This window comes from Alligator mississippiensis, chromosome 1 (assembly GCF_030867095.1).
Source record: "Alligator mississippiensis isolate rAllMis1 chromosome 1, rAllMis1, whole genome shotgun sequence".
In the NCBI taxonomy this organism is placed as follows: Eukaryota; Metazoa; Chordata; order Crocodylia; family Alligatoridae; genus Alligator; species Alligator mississippiensis.
The window spans coordinates 355842238-355860531 of NC_081824.1; the positions used below are offsets into that span (position 1 = coordinate 355842238).

An 18294-nucleotide genomic window follows, 5' to 3' on the forward strand; every position below is an offset into this window, starting at 1 on the left:
TACCCTCTGAGTACGACCCTTCAGCCAATTTGCAATTCATCTGACTGTAGGCATCAATGCCACAGTCACCTAGCTTTTTGATGAGAATGGGGCGGGAGACAGTGTCAAAGGCCTTGCTGAAGTCCAGAAAGACTACATCCACCGTGACACCTGCGTCCAATGCTTTTGTGACCTGATCGTAGAAGACAGTCAGGTTGGTCTGGCAGGACCTGCCCCTAATGAAACCATGCTGGTTGCCCTTGAGCATCATCTCTGTTGCTGGCCCATCACAGATGTGCTCTTTGATGATCTTCTCAAAGAGTGTCCCCAGGATTGAAGTAAGACTAATGGGCCTAGAGTTGCCCAGGTCCTCCCTTTTCCCTTTTTTGAAGAAGGGGACCACGTTGGCTTTCTTCCAGTCATCTGGTACCTGGCCAGAGCACCATGAGTGCTCGTAAAGCCATACCAGGGGCCCCGAGATAACCCTTGCCAATTCCCTCAACACCCTGGGGTGGAGAGCATCTGGACCTGCTGATTTGAACACGTCCAGCTCCTCCAGAAGCTCTCTAACCCAGTCTTCCCCAACCTTAGACCTGGCGGCATTTCTCCCGAGTCTGTCTGGAATCCTGGTTGGGGAGTCCTGGTCCCTGCACAGGAAAATGGAGATGAAGAATTTGTTAATTTGTTAAGGGCAGTTCTCATCTGTCATGACTTGTTGGGATTAACCTGATGTAATAAGCGGGAAGCTGCCCATTTTAATGCCCTGATGCCAGTGGGTTTACATGACTGCAACCTTTCCTTACCGTGTCCCATGCCTTACAGATGGCATCCATTGGCACAGTGCCTCACAGTGAGCCATGCTCCATGGTCTCACTGGAACTGTCACTCCCCCCTGGAGCTCGCCATTACAGTGCCGCTACACTGTGCGCGAAACTACCCACTATGACTTCCCCAGCACCCTTGGCCTTTGGCTCTGCTTGCCCAGGTATCCTCTGCATGCCCTCTTCCTAAGGATCAGCTCTGCCTCTGGCTTAACTTCTCTTTTGACCCCTCTCTAGGGCAACAACTTACTCCCCTCGCTGGGGCTCACTCACTAACTCACTTTAGTACAGCTCTTCAGGTTGCCCCTTGCAACCTTACTCTGCACACACCAGTACTGCATACCCTTTAGGCCTCCATCACAGTCCTGCTCTATGCAGCCAGTTCTTTTCCTCTGCCCCCTAACTGGAACCAAAGCCTCACCCCGATGCTGGGGCCTCAGGGTCTTACACCCCTGGGCTCAAGTGCCACTCCCTAGGTTTGCCTAGCCCCAACTCTGCCCCCTACACTGGGGTCACAAGATCTTACACCCCCCTAGGTTCAGGTGCCTCTCAACAGGTGTGCCTGGCCCCACTATCTGCTCTGTAACCCACTGGGTAGTGGGGGCTAGGGTTATAAGGTACCCCTACCTGCCTTTCACAAGGGAGGAAATTGGCCAGGCATTTCTGGGGAACTACCCCACCACAAGCAGTCCCACCAGCCCATTCTTCCCCAGTTGGGTGCAGTTTTCAGTCATACCTAGGACCAAGAGCCTCCTCCCATTCCCATAGCTCGTGCCCTTACCTCCAAGGTGTTCCTCAGCAGCTGCTCAGCTGCGGGGTGTCTCTCAGTCTGCCAGCAGCAAACCGCTGCCTTAGCCCTGAGACCCTGGGTCTAAAATAGAGCCTGCTCAGGCCCCTCAACCAGTCCCAGAGCCCTCCTTTGGTCATGTGACTGGCTTGTTATTCTGGCACACACCTGCCAGCTGCCCTGATGCCCACTCTGGCCCTTAAAGTGACAGGCACAAACAAGCTTTTGGGTGCCAAATATGTGACCTCTCCCACAACTCTACAGATAGTTCAAAAAAGTCCTCACCTCTCATTTTAAAAGATAAAATTTAAAGAGTAAAGCACTCAAAAGTTAAGAAATACCAGAATTAAGGATAACCATGCACATACCTAATGGATACATAAAAGGGGGGCCAATTTAAGGTAGGTGGGCGACCTAAATTAAGGCACTATCCTTTGAGTGCTTGTTATGGAACCTTACCATTCTTTAGGAACATAGCTCTTCAAAAACTCTGGGTACAGCATAGATTTCATAGACATTAGGGCTGGAAGGGACCTCGGAAGATCATCGAGTCCAGCACCCTGCCCAAAGGGCAGGAAGTCAGCTGGGGTCATAGGATCCCAGCAAGATGAGCATCCAGTTTCATCTTGAAGGTGTTCAATGAAGGCGCTTGAACAACCTCCGGTGGCAGGCTGTTCCAGACCTTGGGGGCTCAGACAGTAAAGAAATTCTTCCTTATGTCCAGCCTGAAACGATCTTGTAGTAGTTTGTGACCATTCGACCTCGTCATCCCTTGGGGCGCTCTGGTGAACAAATGTTCCCCCAGATACTGGTGGTCACCCCTGATAAACTTGTAGGTGGCCATCAGATCACCCCTGAGCCTGAGCTTTTCCAGGCTATAGAGCCCCAGGGCTCTCATCCTGTCATCGTAGGGTCTGCTTCCCTGACCTCTGATCTTGCGCGTGGCTCTTCTCTGGACTCTTTCAAGCTCCTCCACATCCTTTTTGAATTGTGGAGCCCAAAACTGGACACAGTACTCCAGCTGCGGCCTCACTAAGGCCGAGTACAGGGGGGAATGACGTCCCGGGATTTGCTTGAGAAGCATCTATGGATGCAAGCCAGCGTTTTGGTCGCTTTACTAGCCGCAGCATCGCATTGCAGGATCATGTTCATTTTGTGGTCAATGATGACCCCCAAGTCTCTTTCTTCCATAGTGCTAGCCAACATAGCACTGCCGAGCCTATAAGGATGCTGCGGGTTTTTTTTCCCAAGGTGGAGAACCTTGCATTTATCGGCGTTGAACACCATCAAATTCTCGTCCGCCCACTGGCTGAGCCTGTCCAGGTCAGCCTGGATCACCTGCCTGTCTTCTGGTGTGGATGCTTTGCCCCAAAGTTTGGTGTCATCGGCGAACTTGGCCAGTCCGCTTCTGACTCCAGTGTCCACATCATTAATGAAGATGTTGAACAGTATGGGTCCAAGGACAGAGCCCTGGGGGACACCACTGGTCACAGGACACCACGATGAGTGACTTCCATCAATTACTACCCTCTGGGTCCGACCCCGAAGCCAGTTTTCCAGCCAGTGGATCGTGGAGGACCCAAGGCGACAATTGGCCAGTTTCTCCAAGAGGCGATCATGGGACACCAGATCGAAGGCTTTTTTGAAGTCAAGATATATGACATCAATCTCTTCTCCCTTGTCCAGGTGATAGGTCACCTGGTCGTAGAAGGAAATGAGATTGGTCAAGCAAGACCTACCCGCAACAAACCCGTGCTGGCTATCCCTTAAGATGTTGGCGTCGGCCAGTCCATTAAGGATGGCCTCTTTAATAAACTTTTCTAAGATCTTCCCCGGGATAGAAGTCAGGCTAATGGGCCTCTTAGTTAGCCGGATCCACTTTCCTTCCTTTCTTGAAGATAGGCACCACATTGGCCTTCTTCCAGTCTTCGGGCACTACACCAGAGCACCAAGAGTTTTCAAAGATCCATGCTAGAGGCTGGGCTATGATGCTCACCAGCTCCTTGAGTACCCTGGGGTGAAGATTGTCAGGGCCGGCTGACTTGAAGGTATCCAGCTTCTCAAGATGTTCCTTCACGAAGTCAGCATTAATGGAGGGCAGGGGATCACCCTCACCCAGACTTCCCGGCTCTGTAGCGGGCATGGGCATCCCACGGGGCTGATGAAAGACTGACACAAAGTACCTATTTAATAGGTTGGCTTTTTCCTGGGCGTCAGTTGTCAGTTGCCCCATCTGGTTCAGCAGTTGCCCCTGCTTTTCCTCCGGCTCCCCACATATCTGAAAAAGGACTTTTTATTGTCCTTGATACTCAAAGCTAGCTGGAGTTCAGTTGCAGCCTTGGCTTTCCTGGTCTGCTCCGTACAGGACTGGACCAGTGCAGAATAATCCTCCTTGGAGGTGATTCCCATCCTCCACCCTTTGTAGGCCTTTCTTTTTAGCCTCAGGAGGTCTGCTAGGTCCCTGGAGAGCCAGGGGGGCTGCTGTGCCCTCTTGCTGCCTTTCCTCCGAGATGGAATAGACTTAGTTTGTGCATGGAGGATCGCTCCCTTGAGGAGCAACCACTCTTCTTGAACTCCCCTCTCCCCGTGGTCATGGTCCCTTAGGGCCTCACTGACAAGCCTCCTGAGCTTGTCAAAGTCGGTTTTCCTGAAGTCAAGGACTTCCGTGTTGCTGACTGACTTGCCAGCTTTTCGGCGGATGGTGAAGGTGATCAGCTCGTGGTCGCTGTCACCCAGCTTCCCATCGATCACTAGGTCGCCGACTAGGTCATCCCCAGTAGCCAGTACCAGGTCGAGCAGCGCTTTGCCTCTCGTTGGGCCATAGACTTCTTGAGTCAGGTAGAGGTCATCCACGCACGAGAGGAAGCTCTGCGACCGCTCAGATTTTGCTGAGCGATCCTCCCACGAGATGTCTGGGTAATTGAAATCACCCATGACCACCATGGTCCTGGAGCAAGCTGCCTCAGCCAGTTCCTGGGCAAACTCCTGGTCAAGCTCAGGACTTTGGGTGGGAGGTCTGTAATAGACTCCCACCATTGTGTCTCCTGTGCCGTGTTCCCCTCGGATTTTAACTCAGAGGGTCTCCAGCCGTCCATGCTAAGAGAATATTCCAGCATGCTAAAAGAATATTCTCATTAAATGTTGAATTGTTCAACAAAGCAATTTCTGTCCTTGAACACAACTGTGTGAGAATTTACTGTTTACTTTTTATCTGTAATGAATTATAAATCCAGGGCTTACACATCCCTGTTAGACCACACCAGGACCTGCATGTATTGTTTTATGGTGAACATTTTCAATTAAAATATTGATATACATTTTTAATTTTGTTTGCTTTCTTTTCTTTCAAAGGGTTTTTTGGGGCTTTCAGAGCAGACTTTTTCTAGATTTTATGAATAATTTCCAATGCTTTCATTTTCTGTGAGGTCCTTGTGAGATGCAGTTGTAAGTTAACACTACTCCAATTTGCTACCTTATCTTTAATCAGGTTATGGTCTACTTTAGCAAAAGACCTGGACCCTATTTATTTCAACTACTTAAATGGAGTCAAACTCACATGTGAGTTTGGCCCCTTAAAGGTCAGTGTAAGAACTGAAGTCATTTAGAGAGTTTAGGCAGATTAACTTAATATTCAAAGTACAAGATACATACATGTATTATTCAAACATACAAAGTGCGAATACAAGTTTTTACATCTATTAAATTGCTAACATTATAAAAGGTCAGAAAACCTTAAACAGTTTCTTTGATCATTTTTATTACATTGAAAACTAGAGTTAGAAAAAAATAGGAAGTGCTTATAATATGAGATTAAATATTTAATTTGAAAATGTTATGTGCAGACTATTAAAAATTATGCTATGTGAAGTAGTAGCTCTTTATGTAAATAAAACTAATAATTAAAATATAGGCATATACTTAATAGGTAATGACACATACTTTTCCTTTTTTTGTTATAGCAGCTTTATTATGTATAATCAAAAGTTCCTTCCTTATTTCCAAATGCGGGAGATAGAGTTCAAATTTTGTCGTGCCAATTCTACCAAACCAGAGCATTATTTTATAAGATTAAATAAAGATGTATGTAGTTTGTATGTAACAATTATCTTCCCAAAAGCTCAAGCACAGAACACAGACATATAAAAAGAACTTCTGTATTCTTTTTCATAAACAAATTATACAGTGGCTATGTCACTGTCAGAATGTGTCAAAAATGGAACTAGCAAATTTCTAGTATTCTAGTTTCACCATTTCATATTTGAGTCTTTTAAACCAAAGTGCAACTTAGTACTATGAAAGGAAATAAGAAATACAACATTTTCCAAGGTATTTATATTTAATATAGCGTAAGGGAAGAAATGAAATATAAGGACAGTATGTCATGTCAGAGGTTTACCATCACAAAATATTCTGTCTAAGTAGTCAGATGGACTCCAATTTAAAACAAGTCACAATAATACGTGAATTTCAGATAAAGGTGTTATCAATTAACTTTAAACTAGGTGTTTAATAAAGGTTGATAAACACAGGGTTTTATTTTAAACATCAGATGTTAACTTTTTCACTTGCATTAATATGAGGTATCATATAAGCAATTCCCAGTCTTTGAAATCCTCTCTATATAAAATGAAATGGCACAAGGAATGCCAAGTTTATCAATACTATTCCAGTGTAAGCAGCTAGTTCTTTCTCTTCATCAGGTGTTTATGGGAATCAGGTGTCAGAGGACATCATACTTTCAGAAGACTTTTCTGTCATCAGTCTGTTACTAAACACATGTACCAGATCAATTTGTTATGTACCATTAGGGTATCAGCCTCTGTCTCAATCCTGAAAGACTGACTTGCTGGCCTAAACCCCTCCACCCTCTGTTCCCAGCTACTCTAACAGCTTACCAAAACTCTTGAGAGGCCCCACCTTTGATTACTGCTCCACTCAAAGTTTAAAACTAACTGGCTAGCAGTTGCAGCAGGATTTCTATTCAGGCAGCAGTAAAGGAATCAATAGACTTCATAGTTCATTGTATCAGTTTGATTTCTTTTAAACTCTTCATTCCACAAATGTTAACAACCCTTACTTCTTTTTTTAGTAGTCTTTATGTTCTACTAAACAAACTAACCTTTCTTCTTCAATTCAGCTGTCTGTTAGTTGTTCCTGGTAATATAACTCCTATTTCACAGCCCTGCAGACTATTTTTAATTCTAGTTAAAAATATTAACTCAGGTGTGGAAATAACTATCAGTGAAGCACTGGATGAATTGTTAAGGTGCTCAAGATGTCTAGATTTTATGAATCTTTCAAGAGATATACATTTAATTCTAATGACTACAGGACTTAAGAAACAACTGGTGATGTTTGCCAGATATTTAAGGTTAGTAAAGAAATGAGAATCATTGGAAGTAAGAGAGAAAGGCACAGCTCAGCTGTGGGAGTGAAAGGGAAGTAAAAATGTATGCAATGTAGTGACTCACCATTAACTTGAAAAAGTCAGAGCTGAAAGGGACTATGCTTGATGGACACTTCCATATATCTTATTCAGATGGCTGCTCTAATCTATCCTTGCGGTAAGCTCCTATTAGCATGTTTGACCAATATGGGTCATGTTTTTTATAGTCATGCCCAGTGTTGGCTGAATTTAGTCAACTTTATAGTTGGTTTCCATTATTGAGCACATGCTATTTTTGACAACAGCTTAATGACAGACAATATGTTTAATGCGTTTAACGTAAACAAGCTTGCAAATGCAAGACTCTTTATCAGGTCTTGTATTCAAAAACTTGTCTAAGGTTTACTCGTATACAAATGTAAGATGAAGGTCCGTCCCCCCAGCATACTGACTGGAGAAAAAAAAAAATCTCATTTTGTATTTGAGTCAATATGGTAACCAGTAATAGGCATGACCGTGGCTCTCTCTACCACTATACTCTAACCAATAAAGCTTCTTAGTCACAGAAGACAGTATATCCACAAGACTTTCTTCAAGGATGGCACAGAGTACATGCTCTTTTCAGGTTCCAGAAGCTATAGTGCTTACTCAAGGCAAAATGTTTTTTAAAGATCCCATTAGGCACTCCACCTGCAGTTCAGAGTGGTGCCTTAAATAGAACTTCTAGTATATTACAAATTCCTCTTTCCAAACATAAAGAATGATGACTGTATCCAAGAGATCAGCAAATAATAGTCTGTACTTAGGTAAGTAGCAGCTGATAACTGCTTTGTTAAGCAGTGATTAATTTCAGGGGACACTGCAATGCCAACAGAGTCTCATAAATTACAATAAAACTGACTTGTCTACAGGAAAACCAAATATTTCAATGAAACACAGATTTTTATACAAATGTTACTATTAGGATTTGTGTATGAAATCCAAAATGAGCAGTAACCCATAAAAATAACAAAACAAATGCCTACATTTTCAAAGCAGTTGCTAAAGAATCAACTGTCTTATTTCTACTTTTAACATGAGTTGCAATTTTGCTGAGCCCCTCCCTCCCGACATGTAACTTCATTTCAGTTAGATGGGGGATTCTCAGGCAGGGTGCCACGGCTTCCTGGGGCACCTCAAAATCCTTTTAAGGGTGCTATGGGGTGTTGCATGATAGTTGTGCCTATATGCTCTGCTGTAGTTTTTCTGAGTTCCTTGTAACTCAGAAGAATTGATGGGTTTTTTGTTGTGAAAAAACAAACAAACAAACAAGTGAAACCTAAGGACTGGCAATTTCCAAGAGGTGCCTTGAGTCTAAAAATGTTGAGAACTATTAAATCAGATGCATCTAAAATAGCTTTAAATTAGGCAGTTTGAGTACTTCTAGCAGTGTAGCCATAACAGCACAAGCATTCAGCATGGCTGCAAGACATGCCTAATAAGCTGGGTAAGTATTTGTCTAATTACTTCCTAGTTGTGGAAGGTACTCTGCTATCAGTATCAGAAATGGCCCATTTAAGTTGAGTTCAGGTTTATGTATCTCACTGTGATGAGAGATGCATATCATGTTTATGTATCTTCAAGACGAGAGACATGCTTGGGTGGGATGGGTTCCACCTCTCCCCCAAAGGTAAGCATGTGTTCTCTTTCAGGTTGGCTGATCTCCTCCGGTGGGCTTTAAACTAGGCTCATCGGGGGAAGGGGAAGTTGAGGACAGAGGGAACCACAGAACACTGAACAAAGAGCCACCCACAAGAACAGCTCAGCCAAGACAGGCAATGAGCACAAGAAATACTCAGGTAAGAGACAGGGGCCCAGATAGCCCTGGAATTAGGGGGGGTGGTGCATCCACCTTCAGGAGGCCTTAAATGCCTCTATACTAATGTTCGTAGAATGGGGAACAAGCAGTAGGAACTTGCCCTCCTGCTAGCTAACACAAAACCAGACATAGTAGGACTCACTTAAATGTGGTGGGATCCAACGCATGACTGGGCGGTGAACATCAAGGGCTATAGGCTGTACAGGAGGGATAGAACAGGGAGGAAAAGTGGGGGTGTGGTGCTCTATGTCAAAGAACAATTCACATCCTCAACGAGCAGCACTGGGTCAGAGGAGGGGCAGACTGAAGTACTCTGGGTCAGAATACAAGGGGGGCAGGGGAAAAGGGACTTAACAGTTGGGTTCTACTACAGACCACCCAACCAAGGTGAAGAGTTGGACTGGGAATTCTCAGTTCAGCTCATGGAGTCAGTTAAGTCAAGGGACGTGGTCATCATGCATGACCTAAACTATCCGGACATCTGCTGGGAAGAGCAGTCAGCCAGGTCTGACCGCTCATGTAGGTTCCTAGCTGAGTTACAGGACCTCCATTTAACCCAGGAGGTGCACAGTCCCACCAGGGGAAATGCCTTGTTGGACCTGGTCCTGGCCACAGGAGATGACCTGGTGAGTGGACTGAGGGTTCTCGACCACCTATGGTGATAGCGATCATCACCTGCTGGAATTCACCATCCAGTGCAGGGTGTCAAAGGCCTGCAGCAAGGCAACAGCCCTAGACTTCAGGAGGGCGGATTTCAATGAGGTAAGAAGACTAGTCAGGGAGGCACTGAGGTCCTGGAGGGGAGGGGAGGGGAGTTGGGAGCCCAGGAAGAGTGGTCCTTCCTGAAGGAAACGATCCTCCAAGCCCAAAGGGTGACAATCCCCATGCGGCTCAAAGGGGGCAGGAGTGCTCAAAAGCCCCCATGGCTCACCAAAAGCATCCACAAACATATCAAAGCTAAAAAGCAGGCATACACCCAATGGAAAGGAGGGGACATTGCCAAGGAGGATTATACCTCCATTGCTCAAGACTGTAGGGGGGGCTGTTAGGAAGGTTAAGGCAGAGATGAAATTAGGACTAGCAACCTGGATCAATGATAACAAGAAGTCCTTTTTTAAATACATAGGGGGTAAAAAGAAGGTTCCAGGTAACATGGGGCTTATGCAGGATACACTAAGAAATCTGGTGGTCACACCAGACGACAAAGCTAACCTCTTTAACAATTTCTTTGCCTCCATCTTTTTGAGCAGGCACTGGGGCATCCCCCACACTGGGATCCCCGACAGTCCCAGGGGAGGCACTGCCAGGCCCAGGTTAAGCAAGGACCTAGTCAGAGAACGTCTGGTGGGTCTAGATGTGTTCAAATCAGCATGTTCTGATGGTCTCCACCCCAGAGTGCTGAGGGAATTAGCAGAGGTCACTGCAGGACCCCTGGCATGGCTTTACGAGCACTCGTGGTGCTCTGGTGAGGTGCCGGAGGACTGGAAAAGGGCCAATGTGGTCCCCATTTTCAAGAAAGGGAGGAAGGAGGACCCAGGAAAATACAGGCCCGTTAATCTTACCTCGGTGCTGCGGAAGCTCTTTGAGAAAATTATCCAGGAGCACATCTGTGAGGGATCAGCAGGGGAGATCATGCTTAGGGGCAACCAACATGGGTTCATTTGAGGCAGGTCCTGGCAGACCAACCTGATGGCTTTCTACAACCAGGTAACAAAATCCTTGGATGTAGGTGTCGCAGTGGGTGTAGTCTTTCTGGACTTTAGGAAGGCCTTCAACACTGTCTCTCACCCCATTCTCATTAAAAAAATTAGGTGACTGTGGTGTTGATGCCTACACAGTTAGATGGGTCACAAATTGGCTGGAGGGCTGCACCCAGAGAGTGGTAGTGGATGGGTCTTTTTCGACCTGGAGGGATGTGGGCAGTGGGGTCCCCCAGGGCTCAGTCTTCGGGTAAGCACTGTTCAACATCTTCATCAGCGACTTGGACAAGGGGGTGAAAAGCACCTTGTTCAAATCCGCGGATAACACTAAGATGTGGGGAGAAGTGGGCATGGTGGAGGAGAGGGACAGGCTACAACTAGATATGGACAGGTTACAGAGGTAGGTGGATGAGAACAGGATGGGATTCAATACTGACAAGCACAAGGTACTGCACCTAGGGAGGAAGAACCAGCAGCATACCTAAAGGCTGGGGAACTCCCTTCTAGTCAGCACAGAGGCAGAAAAGGATCTTGGTGTCATTATTGATTCCAAAATGAACATGGGCCACCAATGTAGGGATGTGGTCAGGAAAGCTAACCGCACCTTGTCATGCATCCACAGAGGCATCACGAGTAGGTCCAAGGAGGTGATTCTCCCCCTCTATGTGACACTGGTGAGGCCACAGTTGGAGTACTGCAGCCAGTTCTGGGTGCCACACCTCAGCACGGATGTGGACAGCATCGAGAGGGTCCAGAGGAGGGCCACTCGTATGATCATGGTATAGCAAGGCAGGCCTTATGAGTGGAGGCTATGGGATCTGAACCTGTTCAGCCTCCACAAGAGAAGGTGGAGAGGGGATCTGGTGGCTGTCTACAAACTGGCCAAGGGGGACCAGCAGGCAATGGGAGAGTCCCTGTTCCCCCAAGCACTACCAGGAGGTACGAGGAATTATGGCCATAAGTTGACCGAGAGTAGATTCAGGCTAGATCAGGAAGCACTACTTCACAGTCAGGGTAGCTAGGATCTGGAACCAACTTCTAAGGGAAGTGGTGCTTGCTTCTACCCTGGGGTTCTTCAAAAGGAGGATAGATAATCACCTAGCCAGGGTTGTTTGATCCCAGCATTCTTTCCTGCCCATGGCAGGGGATCAGACTTGATGACAAATAGGCCAATGTGGTCCCCATTTTCAAGAAGGGGAGGAAGGAGGACCCGGGGAACTATAGGCCAGTCAGCCTCACCTCCATCCTTGGCAAAGTATTTGAAAAAATTATCAAGGCTCACATTTGTGAGAGCCCGGCAGGACAAATTATGCTGAGGGGAAGCCAGCACGGGTTCGTGGCAGGCAGATCGTGCCTGACCAATCTAGTCTCTTTTTATGACCAGGTTACGAAACGCCTGGACACAGGAGGAGGGGTGGATGTCATATACATAGACTTCAGGAAGGCCTTCGATACGGTATCCCACCCCATACTGGTGAACAAGTTAAGAGGCTGTGACTTGGATGACTACACAGTCCACTGGGTGGCGAATTGGCTAGAGGGTCGCACCCAGAGAGTCGTGGTGGATGGGTCGGTTTCGACCTGGAAGGGTGTGGGCAGTGGGGTCCTGCAGAGCTCGGTCCTGGGACCGATACTCTTTAATGTCTTCATCAGCGACTTGGACAAGGGAGTGAAATGTACTCTGTCCAAGTTTGCAGATGACACAAAGCTATGGGGAGAAGTGGACACGCCGGAGGGCAGGGAACAACTACAAGCTGACCTGGACAGGTTGGACAAGTGGGCAGAAAACAACAGAATGCAGTTCAACAAGGAGAAATGCAAAGTGCTGCACCTAGGGAGGAAAAATGTCCAGCACACCTACAGCCTAGGGAATGACCTGCTGGGTGGCACACAGGTGGAAAGGGATCTTGGAGTCCTAGTGGACTCCAAGATGAACATGAGTCAGCAGTGTGACGAAGCCATCAGAAAAGCCAATGGCACTTTATCGTGCATCAGCAGATACATGACGAATAGGTCCAAGGAGGTGATACTTCCCCTCTATCGGGCACTGGTCAGACCGCAGTTGGAGTACTACGTGCAATTCTGGTCGCCGCACTTCAAGAGGGATGCAGATAACCTGGAGAGGGTCCAGAGAAGGGCCACTCATATGGTTAAGGGCTTGCAGACCAAGCCCTATGAAGAGAGACTAGAGAACCTGGACCTTTTCAGCCTCCGCAAGAGAAGGTTGAGAGGCGACCTTGTGGCTGCCTATAAGTTCATCACGGGGGCACAGAAGGGAATTGGTGAGTATTTATTCATGAAGGCACCCCTGGGGGTTACAAGAAATAATGGCCACAAGCTAGCAGAGAGCAGATTTAGATTGGACATTAGGAAGAACTTCTTCACAGTTCGAGTGGCTAAGGTCTGGAACGGGCTCCCAAGGGAGGTGGTGCTCTCCCCTACCCTGGGGGTCTTCAAGAGGAGGTTAGATAAGCATCTAGCTGGGGTCATCTAGACCCAGCACTCTTTCCTGCCTATGCAGGGGGTCGGACTCGATGATCTATTGAGGTCCCTTCCGACCCTAACATCTATGAATCTATGAATCTGCTCGGGTCCCTTCCGACCCTACCTACTATGAAACTATGAAAGTGTAGAGTGTGGGCAGGTCCCCAGAAATGGATTTTTCAGAGACATGTAATATTTAAAATATATGTAGAAGCTAAAAATCTTCACAGGCCATGCTCTAGATGTTGCAGATCAAAAATATTTACTAAAAAAAAACCATGTCAAAAGTTATTTTTTGAAACACTGTTTATAAATAAATGCTGCTATTTGCATGCATGTCCACAGAAGCACTGAACCATTTAACGATGACTTAACTCAGATATTCCTTTTTAAAGTATGAGAAAAGTACATTTAAAAAAAATACGCTAGTTATTTAAAAACCAAAACAAAGCATGGCTTGATTAATGGAAGATTGACCTACAACTGCAGAGTGTTTAGATACCACAATGATCATAGAATCATAGAAGTAGGGTCGGAAGGGACCTTGTAGATCTTCAAGTCCGACCCCCTGCCTGGGCAGGAGGGAAATTGGGCTCAAGTGATCCTAGCCAGGTAGGCATCGAGCCGCTTCTTAAAGACCCCCAGGGTAGGAGCCAGCACCACTTCCCTTGGAAGTTGGTTCCAGATCCTAGCCACCCTCACTGTGAAGTAGTTCCTATGGATGTCTAATCTAAACCTACTCTCCAGCAACTTGTGGCCATTATTCCTTGTTATCCTGGGGGGCGCTAGGGGAAACAAGGTCTCCCCCAAACCCTTATGGTCCCCCCTAGTGAGTTTATAGATGGTCACAAGGTCCCCCCTCAGCCTTCTCTTGTGAAGGCTGAACAGGTTCAGGTCCCGTAGCCTCTCATTGTAGGGTCTGCCCTGCTGTCCCCGGATCATGCGGGTGGCCCTCCTCTGGACCCTCTCAATGTTGTCCACATCCCTCTTGAAGTGGGGTGCCCAGAACTGGACACAGTACTCCAGCTGTGGCCTGACCAGTGTCGCGTAGAGGGGGAGGATCACCTCCTTGGCCCTACTTGAGATGCACTTGTGGATGCACGATAAGGTCCGGTTAGCCCTGCTGACCATGACCTCGCATTGTCGGCCCATGTTCAGCTTGGAGTCAATAATGACTCCAAGATCCCTTTCTGCCTCCGTGCTCTCAAGAAGGGAGTTTCCCATCTTATAAGTGTGCTGCCAGTTACTGCTGCCCAAGTGCAGCACCCTGCACTTGTCCGTATTGAAATGCATCCTGTTTTTGTTAGCCCACCCTTGCAACGTATCCAGGTCTTTCTGCAGTCTCTCCCTTCCTACTAGCGTGCCCACCTCACCCCAAATTTTGGTATCATCAGCAAATTTGAACAGGTTGCTTTTCACCCCATCATCCAAATCGCTGATAAAGAAATTGAACAGTGCGTGCCCAAGGACCGAGCCCTGGGGGACTCCACTGCCCACTTCCCCCCAGGTTGAATATGACCCGTCCACCACCACGAAGAGTGGTCCTTCCACATTTTAGGAATTCATTAGAAGAACAGCAAACAAGTGTAAAGCTTTTAGTATTGCATGGGGGTGGCTGTGTGTATGTGCTTCACAGACCACAAATGGAAGGTTGTCTGAACTTATTGCAGGTTCAGTAGACCAGGCTTTTATGAGTATGTATGGCACTAATTAGAAGAACAGCAGGTAGATCAATTTATGTACATAATTAACTGCAGAGGTCTTCATAGCAAGTGACTGGGCACAAACTAATTGGGAAAATTAGTTTTTTGCAAGAATTTCGGATGTAAGTGTACATTCTTAGTTTTGCTTTACCAATTGAAAGCCACTCGCTAACTTCATGATTTGGTCCACTGTGAATAATTTTTAAATCAGAAAATCGAAATGAAACCTGTTAAGTCAACAAGCTTTGAATATACAAGGTTTACCTGCATGATGAAGATAAAAAGACTGCAAATGTGCTATTTATTTGTTTTCATTTAGTGACAATGAAAGAGCATCCTCTGTTACAGAGAGGATGAAGATGGGCTTGTCTCTGTAGCTATAGGGCAAAGACTAGGAGCAATGGCTTCAAGATGCAACAGAGAAAATTTAGATTGGAGATTAGGAAGAGCGTTCTTACTATGAGGGTGGTAAAGCATTTAAAAAGGCTCTCTAGAGAAGTTATAGAATCTCCATCTCTGGATATTTTCAAAAGCAGGTTAGACAGATGCTGGCCTGGGATGGTTTAGTCAGGGATGATCCTGCCTTGGGCAGAAGGCTTAACTAGATAACTTTGTGAGGGCCCTTCTAGACCTACTTTCATATAATCTTAAACCATCATGATTTAGTCTTTGCTTACCACAGGGTACCTGGGAAGACTACATACAAAGCCATATTCTTTAGGCAGGCTTAATACCTTTGCCAGTCTGGCTATTAACATGTCACACCTTCATTTCTGGGGGAAGCTCACACTATACCAATAACTACCAGTAACTTCCTAAGCCTGAAGGTACATTTTCATTCTTTTTAGACATGCAGGTTCATTAATCTGATATGCTATCTTTCCTGTATGATAGTTTGACCAGTAAGGTGTTAGGCTTTTTTAAAAATGTAAATATATACTTGTCTGGACAGACCCAGGCTTTCCCTACCTCTTATACAAGTACTAAACTTCATGCGCTGTAACTGAGGTGCATTAATGAACGTGTAGATGTACCCACTGTGATTTACCAATTTCTGAGAACCAATAAACTCTTTACAGAATTTCTATATACAGTTCAAATCCAGTATTGTGAAACTTTAAGGATACAGCTATTGTCACAATGGTACCCCAAGATAAAAGTTATTTTGGAGGTGTACCGTGTGGCACCGCAGTCTTGTAAGGTTTAGTCTTTAATTATAGCTATTGAAAAACTAGTAAGGTAGTGACTAATTTGAATAATCCACAACTGTTCACACATACAGCTGAGATAATTAGTCTGCAAATAATTAATGACCGAACCCCACAAAACTAAGCCTAATTTAGGAAAATATCCATGCATGCCACACGGTGCACCTCCAAAATAACTTTTTCCTTGGGGTACCACTGTGGCAACAGCTGTATCCTTAAAGTTTCACAATACTGGAATTGAATGTTATATAGAAATTCTGTAAAGAGTGAATTGGTTCTCAGAAGTTGGTAAGTCACAGTGGGCACGTCTGCACATTCATTAATGCTCCGTAGTTACGGAGCATTAAATTTAGACTTGAATAACCAAGTGCTAAATCAGTAACTAGCGCTACTGTGCAGTAGAGCCAGCATACATCTTTTTAGTGATGCTAACTGCACAGTAGGCTTACTGCACAGTAGCTGATACACATTAGTGTATTAGCATGGTTACTGCCCTGCACACTAATGTTCGGTAGAATTAGGCTACTGCACAGCTAGCATCCCATGTAGATACTCCCAGTGTTCTCAGGGTAGGTTCATTCACTGAAATGTTGTGATGTGTATTATTTTTATTACATTTCATTTCTCAATGCACTGCCACTCAGTAACAGGGCTGGACACAGGCATCAATGAACTAGATGGCCACTCAGGGCCTGGACAGAAAGGGAGCCTGAAAATGGTCATTTTTTTTCCATTGTCCAATTATTATCATCATTGTCTCTGGCAAAGTGGGGCCGGATACTAAAAGTTCACCTGGGGCTGCCAGAAGTCTAGGTATAGTGCTGCTCAGTAACACACTACAAACTTTGAAAACCATCTAAATTTGTTTTCTCTAATGTAGTGACTTCTCTAACTTCCTTGTTCATTTAGTGGGGTTTCTTATTAGTTACTTGCTTCCTGATCTGAATACTGCTACTCCAAAAGTAGCCTTTTTTGGCCAGGACATTAAAAAAAATCCAAACACAGACACACGTGCAACAACACATAAATCCCTATACTTTCTTCTTATAAACCTCTTGCCATTTCACAAGAACCTGGGATTTTTATTCCTATTGATTCATCATTAACTCATGTTTATCCAAATATGTGATACCATCTATCACTTCCCATCTTTATTGCTTTTTCAACTCTCATTTTAATAAAGAAATTGGGCTGCCCAGCAGTTCAAAAGGTATTATTAAAAAATAATAAATACATGTTTTTGTGCAGAATAAGTGTGCCTTGGGATGAATTTTTCAGAGAAAGAAAAAAAAGAAGCTCTGGCCATATTTAAATATACATTTTATCACTGACATCAGTGGGACCTGGATTTCACCCAGAATTTGAACCAGTCAGATGTGGTATGCTAATTCTTCTTTTCTAATTTGACCTTTCTCCACTTATTCATAACCACAGCTAATATGATGAACAAGCCTAGCAGCCCATCTTAAAATAAGATTAAAATAAAGACAATACCACAGTTCCTAAAATCAAAGACTTTCTTTCAGATACTTTCTTTGAATCAAGAAAAAAAAAATGTTCAAACTCGTTTTTAATGTATCCCAAAATATTTTGTCAGTTATAGTCTGTGTATCCTTTCTGCAAACACAGACACACTAACCACAAGACACGAGGACATTTTAATGAAGACATATGAGAAATGGTAATAAAGTAAGTAGAAATCTATTTGTTGGAGGAATGTTCTATCTAAAATGCTAAATGCAAGCTTAGCCAACTTTCCAGCAACCCAAAAGGTTTGTATTTGCGGTGCAGAAAGGGTTCTGGTAGTTTGTTAAACATGAGTGTCAAACCCATCGTAATGTGATTTTCCTAAACAAGACTTCCTGAAGGTCTTTGCTTTGCAAACAGCAGGATAATAAAAATATCAGTGTATGTGAGCCACTAGACCCATCTCTGCTTACATGTATACAACTGATGGTTGGATGCCATTTTAACCAGGCTTTTCACCCATATGGTCATTAACAGGATACTTTGACTTGGTTTAAGATAAAATGGATTCCTTGGTTTAAGATAAAATGTGTTGAAGTGATATTGTAGCCATGATAGTCCTGGAATTATGTGAAAGGCAAGGATTTTTAGGATCATATCTTTTATTGGACCAACTGCATAGTTGGGATAGAGGTAGACAAGTTAGACTCCAACCTGATGAAGACCATCTTGCATTTGCAAGCTTTTCCAACTCTATCCCAGCTGTGCAGTTGGTCCAATAAAATATATTACCCTAATATATTTTGCCTCTTAGAATATGAAGAAATCCTTTCCTCTTAGCTTACAAGGAAATTTATGTAATGTTTTTTACTGTTATACCCTTTTTAAAATTTCTGTTTAA

General features: G+C 44.9%; 1 protein-coding gene across 3 annotated transcripts in view; it reads right to left on the reverse strand.

The window, feature by feature from the left end:
* MYO16 (myosin XVI) overlaps window positions 1-18294 on the reverse strand; it is a 662110-nt gene that overhangs the window by 398788 nt on the left and 245028 nt on the right. The gene's annotated exons all lie outside the window — the stretch shown is intronic.